The 14,508-nt window shown below is 38.6% G+C and overlaps 1 protein-coding gene across 3 annotated transcripts in view; it reads left to right on the top strand.

The window, feature by feature from the left end:
• COL4A4 (collagen type IV alpha 4 chain) overlaps positions 1–14,508 on the top strand; it is a 157,373-nt gene that overhangs the window by 796 nt on the left and 142,069 nt on the right. The gene's annotated exons all lie outside the window — the stretch shown is intronic.

Raw genomic sequence — 14,508 nt, 5'->3', positions numbered from 1 at the left:
AGTTGAACTGCTTTTCAGGCCAAATCTTATCTGCGGAAATGCAGGGCAAAACAAGACTCAGCTCTGGTCAGGGTGCGCTCTTCCTGGGGGTGGCCTGCGATGCAAATGTGCCAGGGCACCGTCCTCCAGCCGGCTCTCGCCGTTTCCTGTGCTACGGACCACACTGGCTCTGGTAAAGCAATTAGACTCTTTCTCAGAAGAATGCTGTGAAATGCATAAAATACAATTAAATCAGAATCAGTTTTATTGGAATGCAATTATGGGAGTCCTCAAGTCGTGATATAGTAACTAACACAGGTGCATCGTCAGTATCGCATTAAATAGCTTGATTTAACAGCAGGCTGATTAAGCAACAGTAATGTCAAAGTAGTGATGACTGCAAATGGTATTTTGAGATAATAGCCCAGACTGAAATGTGACATGAAAATACCGGTGGGTGCAAATTATCAAGAACTGCTAATACTACTGTGCTCTGTTGCCTGTGCTCATAAGGGAAGGACATGTTGAACTTCTGTGACATGTTACTAAAAGTAAAGATGCAACTTATTTTCCTATGTGAGTTTCCTATACAGATCACCTGAATTCCATCCTCAGGTTAAGAATCTTTGCTTTGGAACAGTGTTGCTGATATTTGCTGCAATTGGTTTCAGACACCAAGTATGATCATGCAGTTGGTCATGATTTTAGGGAACCACTTGCTTGCAGTTAAATTTGGGATCTGTTGGTATCTTAGACCTTTGTAGCCATGCAGGTAGGCAAAACCCTAACAGTGAATGAAGACACTCCTCCCGTTCTTTTTATTTTGACTATAGCATGAATATTACAGTCTTCTTTCTGTCTTTTATGCCAGTGATTCTCAACTATCGTTGTGCATTAGAATCTTTGGGAGGATAAAACAATGTTGCTACCCAGACCACTCCAAGCCAATTTTATCAGACTCTCTAGCTGTTTTAAAATTTCCTGTACATTCCCATGCACAATCAAGTATGAGAGCTGTTTTCACGAACATGTGAAAATGTCACGCACATATTGAATTAGGATATATTCTTAGTAGAATAATAAAAAGCACATATATTAAACTCTTCATTACAACTTGGGAACACTGCGGAATTTATGACCATATCGCAGATGTTGCTGTGTGGTGTGCAGTAGCTTCTTTCCATTGGTAGGGAAGGTTCTTCTGGAAATTTCTGCCACTCTTGTGGAATGAAACGGCAGGTGTTCTGTTGATGAAGTGACAGTGTCCAAGAGTTCTGAGAGTCACATGATTATCTTTCACAAACTGACAGTATTTCATTTTAAAAAGTACAAACAAAAAACTCAATGCTAATGTTAAATGCTTCTTCTCTTTGCCAAATTCCAGAAGATTCCTCAATTTGAATTTTAATTGCCTTTTCCTGAAACCAAGTCATTTTGTTGGAGGACTAGACTTGGTTTTATCAGTTTTGGAACAGGAAGTAGCAGTCAACTGCAAGTCATTTCTGTTGCAGATACAGAGCTGGAAAGAAACTTGTGATGTAAATACAGCAAGAAAGAGGCAATGCTGGAGAGCTTGACCTCTGGAGTAGACTCTGGAGTTTTGAATCCTTTCCATACTTACTAGTGTGACCTAACCTCTCTGGGCTGGAGTCTTCCTTCTATAAAATAGACATACTCACCATACCCACCTCAGGGAGTTGTTGGAATTTAATAAGCTAGCAAAAACCCTTTATGCAGAATCTTCACACAATAGTCACATAGTGAAATTTGATTCTTTTTTTTTGTACAAAGGAAAATAGGTGGCCCTGATGAGAAATGGTGGCATGTGGTAGAGATGCTCTTCTGAGCTCAGTACTAAAACGGCGGGAGGCAAGCATAGCCTATGAACTTCCTTGAGGTTAATACACTTCCAAGGCCTCTAGAACCTTGCCTTGGCATCCCTTGGGACCAGCAGCATTGGCCTCCCTGGGAGCTTGCTGGAAATGTAGAGTCTCTGGTCTCAGTCTGGATCCACTGAATCAGATCCCACATTCACCAAGATCTCCAGGTGATTCGTATGCACCTGGTACTTAAAACTCTGAGAAGCTGCTTATCTAAAAGCCACATTTAACCACCCATTCCCCACCTGCCACCTTTAGAACAATGTTTGACGGGCTCACCTGTCAAACATAAACAGGTGGTGTTAATTAACTGGAAGGCTTGATTGTTAAAAAAAATTGTCTTTGGGTCAAGAGAGTTGATTTCTCACAGTTGGTTCTTTAAATGTAAAACAGCAAGAGGAAAGGAGGATGGTTCTTTTCGTACATTCAAAGGACACAGAGGTCTCTATTTTTTTACTTTGATGCCATGTAGGAGTTTTAAACAAAATGAGTGGTTATTGTCTTTGACAAGTCCTATGTAATTTGTTTTCACAGTATCATGTCCGTTTTCTACACAATGTTTAAATAGTTGTGTCTGCTTCACTACATTTCAATGTAAGCCCCATTAGGGCAGGGGCCATTTTTGTGTTCTTTACTGATGTTGAATGAATGAATGAGGCTGTTACTGTTTCCTGAATGAATTAATGAAAGCACAAATGAAGTTGAATGACTTGTCAAATTCACCCAGCATTCACACTTAGTCTGGTTTCTTCCTAAGTTCATCATCTACCTCTAGCCTTCATTGTAGAGGGACGTGCCTCTGCTTTTAATGAGATACAAGATACACCTCTTATGCTGCCCACAGCTGCTTCATTAATCTTGTTTCATTTCATCTCCCCTCTTAGCCATCCTTTTCCTTTTAAGAACTTTCTCTTTTCCACACCTCTGAAACAATTAGGCTCTTGGGTGCTTTTAGAATCTGAGTGATTACCAACTCATGTCATTTCTTGCCATTGCATCTCTGGACTCCTTCTCTGCTTCTCTAAGTTTGTGGCTCCTGCCTTGCACTATCATCTGTGGATTATGGTAGCTATCTAGCTAGTTTTCTGTCCTGCAGGCTTTCTACTCTGAAACTCATCTTCTATGTAATTATCAGAGTTACCAATTAAAATTGCAAATTATGCTAGCAAGGACAGGTGACTTTAGAGGCAGTTACAAACAATCCCCCCAGTCCAGAGGCTTATCATTATGGAAATTTTCTCATCATTTCTACTACATATTCATCACAGGACATGGGGAGGTGGGAATGGGATGGGGGTCCTCTGTTTATTGTAGCCACTCAGGGACCTCCTGGAAATTCCCTCTCAACATCTTCTCTAATCACCTCAGAAGGGGAAGAGAACGTGCTAAAGTAAAACTACCCTTCAACCTTCCTCCTAGATGTGACGCAGGCTACTTCTACTCACATTTCACTGGCTAGGTGGATCACGTGATCATGCTTTATTCTGTAAGGGGCAGGGAAATGAAATCTACCACATGCCTGGAAAGAGTGGGAAACAAGTGGCAAATGTCAGTAATACTCATCACACACATCGTGCCACTTGTTTGTTTAAAAGCTTCCAGAAGTTCCCCTTTAACTTCACAACTAATTTCACATTTCTTGGAATAGAATAGTGTGGTCTCAAGTCAACTTTTTTGTTTTATCTCTTGTGTCATCCCAAGCTTTTTATGATTTCTCTGGTTCACTATACAGACTTCCTCACCTCACACCTTCGTATTTACTATTGCCTCTGCCCACAGGGACCTCCTTCTTGGTCTGTCTTCTACAACTACCTGTGCTTTAAGATCTAGGTCAAGGATTAAAGAGCATGGTCCCTGTGAACACCTTTGTCCAGAACTTTATTATATAGCACAGAAATAATATGTGGTGATTTATTGTTCTATATTACAAAGCCTTTGAGGGAATGTTCAGAGATTATTTGTTAAGTGTATTAGTCTGTTCTCATACTGCCATGAAGAATCACCTGAGACTGGGTAATTTATAAAGAAAAGAGGCTTAATTGACTCACAATTCTGCATGGCTGGGGAGGCCTCAGGAAACTTACAATCATGGTGGAAGGCACCTCTTCACAGGGCAGCAGGAGAGAGAATGAGTGCTGAGCGAAGGGGGAAGCCCCTTGTAAAACCATCAGATCTCATGAGAACTCACTCAGTATCATGAGAATAGCATGTGGGAAACCACCCCCATGATTCAATTACCTCCCACTGGGTCCCTCCCATGACACATGGGGATTATGGGATTACAATTCAAGATGAGATTTAAGTGGGGACACAAAGTCAAACCATATCATTAGGGAATTTAAAAAGTACATTTCTTGAGGTATAATCTATGTTCCATAAATTGCATCCACTTAAAGCATGGAATTAAAAAAGTTTTGCTGATGCATCCACCCTGTGAAACCACCACTGCCCATCAAGCTGCAGTATTTTTCTATCACTCCCAGAAGTTTCTTTCTGTCTCTTTGCTATCCATCCCTCTTTCCACACCCCATCCTCAGACCACTACTGATCTGCTTTCTGTCACTGTAGACTTCATTTTAGTTGGCATTTTCTAGAATTTTGTGTTGACGGAATTACACCGTATATACTGTCTTACATCTGGCTTCTCTGACTCTGCATAGCAATATTCAGATTCATCCATGTTGTATAGATTAGGAGTTTGTTATTTTCTGTTGCTGAGTAGTAGTCCATTGTGTGGAGATCACACTTTGAAAAAAAATCCATTTACCTATTTTTGGGCATTTGGATTGTTTCTAGTTTGGGGCTACTACAAATCAAGCTACTATGAATATTTTTCTACAAGTCTTTTTGTGGGCATGCATTTTCATTTCTCTCAAGTAAATACCTAGGAATGAAATGGTTGGGTCATATGGTAGATGTACATTTAATTATAAAAGAAATAGTTTTCCAAAGTGGTTTTATTCTACCTTCTCAATGCAAGGTAGAATACAATGCATAGGAGTTCCAGTTGTTCCATATATTTATTTTGCTGTTAATTTTTTAATTTTAGCCATCCTAATGTTTATACAGAGGTATCCCAGAGTGGTTTGCATTTCTCCAATAACTAACGACGTTGAATATCTTTTAATGTACTTATTGAACATTCATGTAGCTTCTTTTGTGAAGTGCCTATTCAAATCTTTTTTCCACTTAAAATTTGGCTTTTTATCTTCTTATTGTTGAATAGTAAGAGTTATTTATATATTGTGGATACAAGATCAATGTTAGATACAAGTATTGTGAGTATTTTCTTCCATTCTGAGAATTGTCTTTTTATTTTCTTATTATTTTTAAGAAGCAAAAGTTTTTATTTTGATGGAATATAATTTATAATTTTTTTCTTTTGTGATTTGTGCTTTTCTTGTTACCTGAGAACTCTATACCTATGCCAAAATTGCAGAAATTTTCTCCTATGTTTTCTTCTTGTGTAGTATTGTTACTTTTACCTCAATGATCTCTTTTAAGTAAATTTCTGGGTATGGTATGAGATAAGGATTCATTAAATTTTTTTTCCATGTGAATATCCGGTTGTTGGGGCACCAGTTGTTGAAAAGACTTTTTCCCCCACTAAATTGCCATGATTGCCATGGCACCTTTGTGAAAAATCAATTGATCATCATGTTTGAGTCTTTTGGTTCCATTTATCTACATGTCTATTCATTTACCATCATTCTTATGACTGTAGTTTTTTAGCAAGACTAGTGTAAGTCCTTCAACTTTGTTGCTTTTTATAAAAATTGCTTAGGCTATTCTAGGTCATTTGCATTTACATATATATGGATTTTATTTGTTAATATTATGTTAAGGAGAGTCATGTTTATATTCACAAGATATATTGTTCTGTAGTTTTCCTGTAATATCTTTGTCAGTTTTGGTATCTGAATAATGCTAGCCTCATAAAATAAGTTGGCCAGCATTCTCTTTTTTTCTATATTCAGAAAGAGTATATAAAAAAACTGGTATTATTTTTTCATTAAATGTTTGATAGAATTCACTAGTAAAGCCAACTAGCCCTGAAGTTTTCTTTGGGGAAGGTTTTTACTTACAAAATTCATTAATTATAAATTTAATTGCTATAGGGCCATTTAAATTTTCTATTGTTTCTTATGTCAGTTTTGATAATTGATGTCTTTCACAAAATTATTTATTGCCTCTACATTGTTAAATTTATTGACATATAATTATAAGAAGATTCTCTAATTATCTTTTTAATCCCCTTTGTCATTTAATACTGTCATATTGTCATTTTTAATATTCCCAAGTTTTCAGGTTTATCAGTTGTATACAGAACCAACTACTAACGTTGGGTTTCATTGATTTTTCTCTACTGTTTGAATGCTTTCTCCTTTGTTAATTTCCTCTTTAATATTTATTATTTTCTTCATTTTGCTTCAGGTTTAATTTGTTCTTTTCCTAGTTTTCTAAGATAGAAGCTTAGGTAATTGATTCTTGATTTTTTTCTTTTCTAATAGGAAATTTTATACCTAGAAGATCCTTTTCTGCACTGGGTTAGTTGCATCCTATAAATTTTGATATGTTGTGTTTTTATTATCATTCAGCTCAAAACATTTTCTGATTTCTTCCTTGACTCATGGGTTATTTGGAAGTGTGCTGTTTAATTTCCAAATATTTGGGACTTTCCCAGATGGCTTACCATTGAATTCTAGTGTAATTCTCTGCAAGATTTCAGTCTTTTGAAATGTGTTGAGACTTGTTTTATGATCCAGCATATGATCTATCTTGGTGGATATGCCATGTCCATTTGAAAAGAATATATACTATTATGGCTTGGTATAGTGTCCTAGTATGTATTAAATTAAGTAAAGATGGTTGATAGTGTTGTTCAGATCTTCTGTGTCTTAACTGGTATTATACTTTGTTCTATCAATAACCAAGAGAAGATTATTAGTTCCCAACTATATTTTAGGATTTGTCTATGTTTTCCTTCAATTTTGCAGTTTTTCCTTCATCTAATTTGAAGTTCTGTTGTTAAGCACATATATTAATATTTATAGCTTCCTGCAATATTAATTTTTAAATCATTATCAAGGGTCACTGCCTATCCTGAAGTCTTTTTTATGTGCTGTTAATATTATAGGTTTCCTATGCTGACTGTTTGTGTGGTGTATCTTTTTCCAGTCTTTTATTCTCAGAGTGAATTTATGCTAACTGTAATTCTACCTAGAATTGTCCTTCTGTATATCTCCTTCTAACTAACTGAAAAATTTATCCCTTGTAATTTTTCTCTCCTGATATTTAAAAGATACTTTATAAGGTACTGTCATAGCTTATTCCTTTTTTTTTTTTTTTCCATTTCCCCAGATCTTCCTTCCTTCCTAAATCAAGTCTTGTCTGCTTCCTGGGGTCTGCCTGGTGTGCCCTGGTTTTCACTTTTTTTTTTTTTTTTTTGACGGGGTTTCATTGTGTCACCTAGGTTGGCTGCAGTGGCCTGATCTCCACTCACGCAACCTCTGCCTCCTAGGCTCAAGTGATTCTTCCACCTCAGCCTCCCACGTAGCTGAGACTACAGGCACGTGCAACCCCGCTGGCTAAATTTTTTTTTTTTTTTTTTGTAGAGATGTGGTTTCATCATGTTGCCCAGGCTGGTCTCAAACTCCTGGGCTCAAGTGATCCATCCACCTTGGCACCCCAAAGTGCTGGGATTGCAGGTGTGAGCCACCATGCCCGGCCAGGTTTTTATGTTTATTGCTTTTTCCCATTATATTGTGAGCTCTTTTTTTTTTTTCTCCATGGCAGATTAGAAAGGAAGGAAAGAAACATTTGTTGAGCTGCTCCTACATGCCAGGCATTGCGGTAGGCACCAAGTCCTACTCATTTAAGTCTGTTAGGTATTAATTTACACACTGAGAAATCAAGTGTTCACAGGGGCTACAAACTTGCTGAGGATTACATGGCGAAGTGTAATTTTTAGTTGCATAATTAATTACTTATATGATGGGAGTCATCAAGATCTGAATACAAATCTTCTTAATTTCAAAGCTCTACTTTTATTCACTAACCATGAGCACAGAGATAGCAATGGAGGGAGGCAGATGGTTTCCATGTAGGGGCAGTGGCAGCAGAGGTGAGAAGTCATCGAAGGCAAATGCTAGCCTCACATTGTTTTTGGGAGTGGACCCTGCCTAGTGGAATTGTTGAGTATTGCTGCTGGAGTTCACGCCCAAGCCAATTCCAGGAGGTCTGAAAGGTCCAGAGAATTCAGATAGAGTCTCCAGCCCTACTTATGGGGAAAATCATAAAGCAAAACAAATGTGGGGGATTAGTGGTTTTGGCAAGAGACTTGACAATACTCTGAATCAAGATGTCATTCTTAACTTGGAGGCAAAGGGCTCCTCTGATTTGGAAAGTCAGTTATATAATTTTGGAACATGTGTTACCTTCTTGTGGTTCTGAGAAGTGACCATAAGGTTGCTGTCAAATTTTCTGTTGATATTGGGAGGATACCTCAAGGGGAAAATGATAATAAAAGCCTATATTGCCAGATGGTGGGTGAACTGAGATCTGGTCCAATTGCACTAGCAAACTCAACTCCAGTGTCAACTGAGGACTCTGCAGCAGTCTCAAACAGTTCAGCTGAATTTGGAGGGAAGGAAAGGTGGGGGTGGGCTTGGCCATAGTCCAGCACATTCTGATCAAGTTGGAACTCCGAGTCATTCTCAAGAATTTAGTTGAGTAATTGTCCAGTTTTCCTTGCTGCTTCTCAGAAAACATGAAGCTCCATCCACATTCTGGTGGTCCATGGACCACACAGACTCATAACCCACTTCGAAAACCTTGGGATGTGGGATGAGAGTGACTGTTTTGCTAAAGAGCTCAAACCAACCTAAATTCTTTGAAAGTCTGAAGGTAGGGTCAACCCCAAAAGGTGGGATTTTAGAAAGAGCAAAACCAAGTAACCAGCTTGTATGTTGGGAAATGGTTAGGTTGACTCTGAACAGAAAAAAATGTAGCCCTCCAAAGGAGGTGTCCAGGTAGATGGAGGTGAATAAGACATGTCATTCTTTTTCTGGGAACACTCTCATGACCTCTGAGATCCTCTGCTTATTTCTCTACAAAAGCTGAATATTCGAGAATTCTATTTTAGAAAGAGAAATGTATATAGAAACAGGTGTTCAAGCAATCACAAAAATTATTTTGGAAAGAGAGTAGTCAGATGGCTCAGTGTCAAAAGGCCAAAAAGGAAAATATGTGCAGTCAGTGAGTTAGTAGTAAATTATTTTACTGAACCAATAAAAAATTATCATTAAACAGAAATCAAAGATTTAATGTTACTTTGGAAGAGGAGAAAACATTTTTAGGCTTCTGTTACCTTTCTGTGACTGGAAGCATCCAATACTCAGTGTTCTGTTTATCTGGTCCCCCAATCTTAGACATTTCTCCTCCCCCATTCGATGAGAACCCCAGCAGGGTGTATTTGTTTTCAAGATTGGGTTGCTGAGAAAATAAATTCCCTGTGGTAGAGATAATGATTTGGAAGATCTCAGATCTTGTTCCCAAACCTGTCATTTGGAAAGCATTGGGCAGAGACTCATAAGAAGTCCCAGGGGAATTGGAGTCCAGGAATTTTCATAAAGGAGTGAAGTGGGGAGAAAAAAGCCTCACGGAATTAGAGGAGGATAACAAAATGGTATTTGCTGAATGTACATGCTGGAAATTACTGCCGCTGGGAAAGAGGTTGTGGATCTTACTTGGGTTGGTGAGCAAGGCGGACGTCAAAGGCCCAGGGTGCTTATGTTCCATTTCCCTCTTGGAAGAGAGGAGGAGGAGGAAGTGAGCTGCTTCTTGTGGTGGTGGAGCTTTGGACCCAGCTGTGAAGGGTGGGGCCGTGCCTTCTGTCCAACTGGGCTGCAGAGGTCAGTTTGCTCAAGTAAATTGACTGTAAGACTTTATGTCAGGAATGGGGCAGCTCTCAGGAGTAAGCCGATCATTTATCCTTTCATGAAACCATCTGTCCTTCTCTTTTTGCATTTTCCTCTTTTGAAACAGGTTTTCATGCTTACCCAGTGTGTCCGTTTTCTCTATATTCAGTTTTGCCCTTCACTTTGGCCTGCCTCAGCCATCTAATGTCCAATTCTACGTCAGGGTATCTCCTGATGCATTTTTCTTTCTTCATCTCTCTCTTTCTCTCCTGTCTCGGTTTCCTAATTTCAACTCTCCTAGAGGAGTGATCCACATTCTGTCTGTACTATCCTCATCCCAGAGTCAGTTCTCTGTCACTCAGCCAAGTTCTGGGTTGGGCTGCTTTGGGTCAGTGGCTTATCTTGAGCCTTTCCGTGTGGCTGGGGAGACAAAATCAGGTGATAGAAAACCTGGCCATGCCTCCACATAGCTGAGCTGAAGGTGGGGCTCTGACACAACTGTAGAGAATGCTCCCTTCTTGAGAATAACAGTTAGCAAAATAAAGCATGCCCTTTAAAAGGCACAGCACCTCTGCAGAAGTTTCCTGTAGAGGGAATCTTCTAAAACTGTTGTCTGCAATGTTAGTGCTATAACACTTTGGCTTGTTGCTGTTATGATATGGTTTGGCTGTGTCTCCACCCAAACCTCATTTTGAATTGTAGCTCCCATAATTCCCAAGTCTCCTGAGAGGGACCCAGTGGGAGATAATTGAATCAATGGGGGTGATTTGCCCCATACTGTTCTTGTGGTGGTGAATAAGTCTCATGAGATCTGGTGATCTTATAAGGGATTTTCCCTTTTGCTTGGCTCTCATTCTCTCTTGCCTGCCACCATGTAAGATATAACTTTGCTCCTCATTCACCTTCCATCATGATTGTGAGTCTTCCCTAGCCATGTGGAACTGTGAGTCAATTAACCCCTTTCCTTAACAAATTACCCAGTCTCAGGTGTGTATTTATTAGCAGTGTGAGAACAGACTAAATACAAGTAATTTTTTTTGTGATAGTGATAGACTCGAACAGAAACACACTGCTTCATCTATTCCCACATGATGACACCTATTCATTCGTGGGAAGGTAGATGAGTGGAATGCTCTTCTGAGTGATGGGGTATTTTTGTTTGGTGCAGTCAAAAGCTTTGTTGAAACAAAATATTTTGTGCTCTTAACACAGGTGGTTGCAACAAAGAAAACCCTCTTAGATTGTTGTGGACAACATGTGGCTGCACTTTGCGAACTGCAAAGCGCCAGGCACACTGCTGTTTACAGTGTCAGGCCAACAGCAAGATGGAGGCTCTGCTCAGCTGTGATCTAGCAGTTGCATCTTAGGCAGGAGAACAGTCATAAAAGTCTCTACAACTCTTTTGTGGCTTGTTTTAAGGCCTGCTTCTGGTGAAACAGTGAAAAGGGCAGTTTTTAACCTTTAGCAGCTCATTCAAGACAGAGATCTTCAAACTGAAGTACATGGACCCTTGGGAGACAAAAAGATTCTCAGGAGTTATGCAAGCAACTTGGAAAATTCACTAAAGGATTCCATTTCCAGATTCTCAATTGTCATGTATATCCTTTTGTAGAATTGCTGTATCCAAAAATGGGTGTTTCTTCCAAGTTTTCACTTCCTCTTTCACAATTGCCCTGCTTTTCAAAAGAAAGGCAACCCCTCAACCACCAATTTTTCCCAAATATTACCACCCTGCTTTGTCCCAGGGTGTAAGAACTGTCTGGGGGCTGAATGAGGGCCAGTGCGTTGGCTGGTGTCAAGAACAGGAACCCACCAGCTCCACAACTCCTGGGTCAGGGAGTTTCCAACTTTTTGTTTTCATCATAATGGAGGGAGGACTTGTCAGCCTGGAAATCATTCAAATTAATTCTAGATGATAAATTAGTATCTCGCTCTTGGTATATATGTTAGTTCATTCAGGCTGCTACAACAAAATACCTAAGACTGGGTGATTTATGAACAACAGAGATTTATTGCTCACAGTGCTGGAGGCTGGGAAGTGCAATGCCAAGGCACCAGCAGATTCAGTGTCTGGTGCAGGCTACTTTCTGCTTTACAGATGGTGCCTTCTTGCTGCATCCTCACATGGTGGAAGGAAGGGGCAAACAAGCTCTCTCAGGTCTCTTCTGTAAGGGCACTCACCTCATTCTGGAGGGCTCAATCCTCATGACCTAATTGTGTCCCAGATGCCTCACCTCTTAATACCAACACATTGGGGGTTAAGTTGCAACCTACGAATTGGGGGTGCAGGACACAAACATTCAGACCACGGCAGTTTACTACTCAAGAGAAGTTAAAAGAATTGAGTGATATTTGTGTAGCACATTTTTTTCATTCACAACTTCTTGTTTATGTTGAATAAATTTTATTAGTACCTACAGTTCTGGAAACTAAAATGGAATAGGATTGTTGCTGAACCTGTCTCATTTCAGTAGAAAGGATCATTGATCTTGAGCTAAATAAGCTGATACAAAATAAAAAGGCCCAATTCATTCACTAACAACTATATTTCCCACAAAATTTTACTTTTGATATTCAATAATTGTTTATCAAGATTAAAATTTATGTTTTTGATGAATTATACACTACTAATAATTATAATGAAAGCCAATTTTGGAAAAAATTTTAAGAATTAGAGACATAATCATAAGTATTTTGTTGCAGAGAAATATAATAGTGTGATCAATATATTTTCAAGTATGGAAATACATTGCATTAGGATATATGTGGGGGAATGGAATGGAAATACGAATTTAAAAAATAGCAATGTAAAATTCCTGTTAAAGAGCTTGTGTGTATATATTTTAAGCTGATGCTGGTAAAAATCAGACTGCTGTGACATTATGATTTATTGGATACATCTAAAATAATGCTGTAGCAGTTTTATTTTAAAGGTCATTATTTATAATACTCCAGAAATTATATTCTTTGTAGCTATTAAAAAAGAAGATGAAAGTTTTAAGATGTTAAAAAAAAAAAAGGAGGGCTGATATGGTTTGGCTCTGTGTCCCCACCCAAATCACACCTTGAATTGTAATAATCTCCACATGTCAAGGGTGGGACCAGGTGGAGATAATTGAATCATGGAGGTGGTTTCCCCTATGCCCTTCTCCTGACAGTGAGTGAGTTCTCAGGAGATTTGATGGTTATATAAGGGGCTTTCCCGTTTGCTCAGTACTCCTTCTGTCTCCTGCTGCCCTGTGAAGAGGTGCCCTCTGCTATGTTTGTAAATTTCCTGAGGCCTCCCCAACCATGCAGAAATGCAAATCAATTAATCTCCTCTTTTCTTTATAAGTTACCCAGTCTCGGGTATTTCTTCTTAGCAGCTTGAGAATGGACTAATACAAAAGTGTATAGTTAAAAAATTTTTATTATAAGATAATTCTTATAATAAGAGGATTCTTAGAAGAGCAGAGAAGTCCAAAGGTAGCTAAGCTGGAGTGTCACTAGGCAGAAGGGACACATACTGGAGTCAACAAACTGGTTCTGCCACTTACTAGCCTTGTGACTTTGCATAATTACTTAAATTGATTCACTTTTTTTCCGCACAATGAAAATATTAATTTCCTTACTAAATCATGGTAAGAATTAAGTGACTTGATATCCTACATGTGATCAAAGTGTCAGTTTCTCTCCAGTTTTCCCAAGGCCAGTTACCCCTCTCTCATTCTTCCTTCTTCCACGTCCTCACTTATAGTCAAAGTTAGTCTCCTTTCATATCCCCTATTAAATATACTTGATTTACATTCAAAAGGTCCCAAAGTATCTTCTATATGTTCATTTACCCAACCAATATATATTGAGAACTTAATACATTCCAGGCACTGTGATGGCACTGGGGATACATCTGTGAATAAAAAAAGGCAAAATCGCTATTGTCATAGAGATTATATGGTAACCAAGGACATGTGATGAGAATGAATTGGCTACTCCCAGTGTCCTTTCATGGTTTTGGCTAGTGAGAGACCAGTTATGTTTCTGCAAATTGGCCCATCCATCCGTCTGTCTGTCTGTCCATCCATCCATCCATCCATCCAATTAAAATGTACTGAGAAACTCCCAGGTGTTAGGACCATAATCAGGCCTTCCCTCTCTGGAACGTGACCACAACAACACTCTATTTTAATAAAATTCTCCTCTGTACAACCTTTATCACAATACATGTGAATTTTATTTGTATCATATATTTTGGGATTAAAATTTAAATACCTCTGGTTTTTCTTTAATTTTTGACTGTGTTTCCTATTTATTAAAAAATATCAAATGCAGTTTAAGTATTCAAACAATTTGCGTTTTCCTTCCAAAACAAGAATTTGTTTTTATTGAGATGTGCTTTAGACAAGCTTGTCCAACCTGCCTTATTTTGTTGTTGTTCTATTTTGTTTTGTTTCAGGCTTTTAGCAGCCTGAAACCATGATTTTTAGTTTCTGTCTCTAGTGGTAAGCAGAAAAGAGAGATGAGGAAGGGGCTTTACTGGCCCAACCAGAAACAGAAACTAGGAACCTATGACTGAATTCTTTCCCTTAGGCACCCCTGAGTTTATAACTAAAACAAATTTAAAATTATGGATTTAGGGATAGGAAAAGATCTGGGTGTTCAAAGTGATTCAGTTTCTGCTTGATATTGAAACTTTATTGTAGAATGTTTTTCTACCACTTACTTGGGAAACAAGTCTTCCATACATACAGCAT

The sequence above is a fragment of the Pan troglodytes genome, chromosome 13 (assembly GCF_028858775.2).
Source record: "Pan troglodytes isolate AG18354 chromosome 13, NHGRI_mPanTro3-v2.0_pri, whole genome shotgun sequence".
NCBI lineage: Eukaryota > Metazoa > Chordata > Mammalia > Primates > Hominidae > Pan > Pan troglodytes.
Note: the sequence above shows the minus strand (reverse complement) of the source record. Positions and strands in the feature narration are given on the sequence as shown.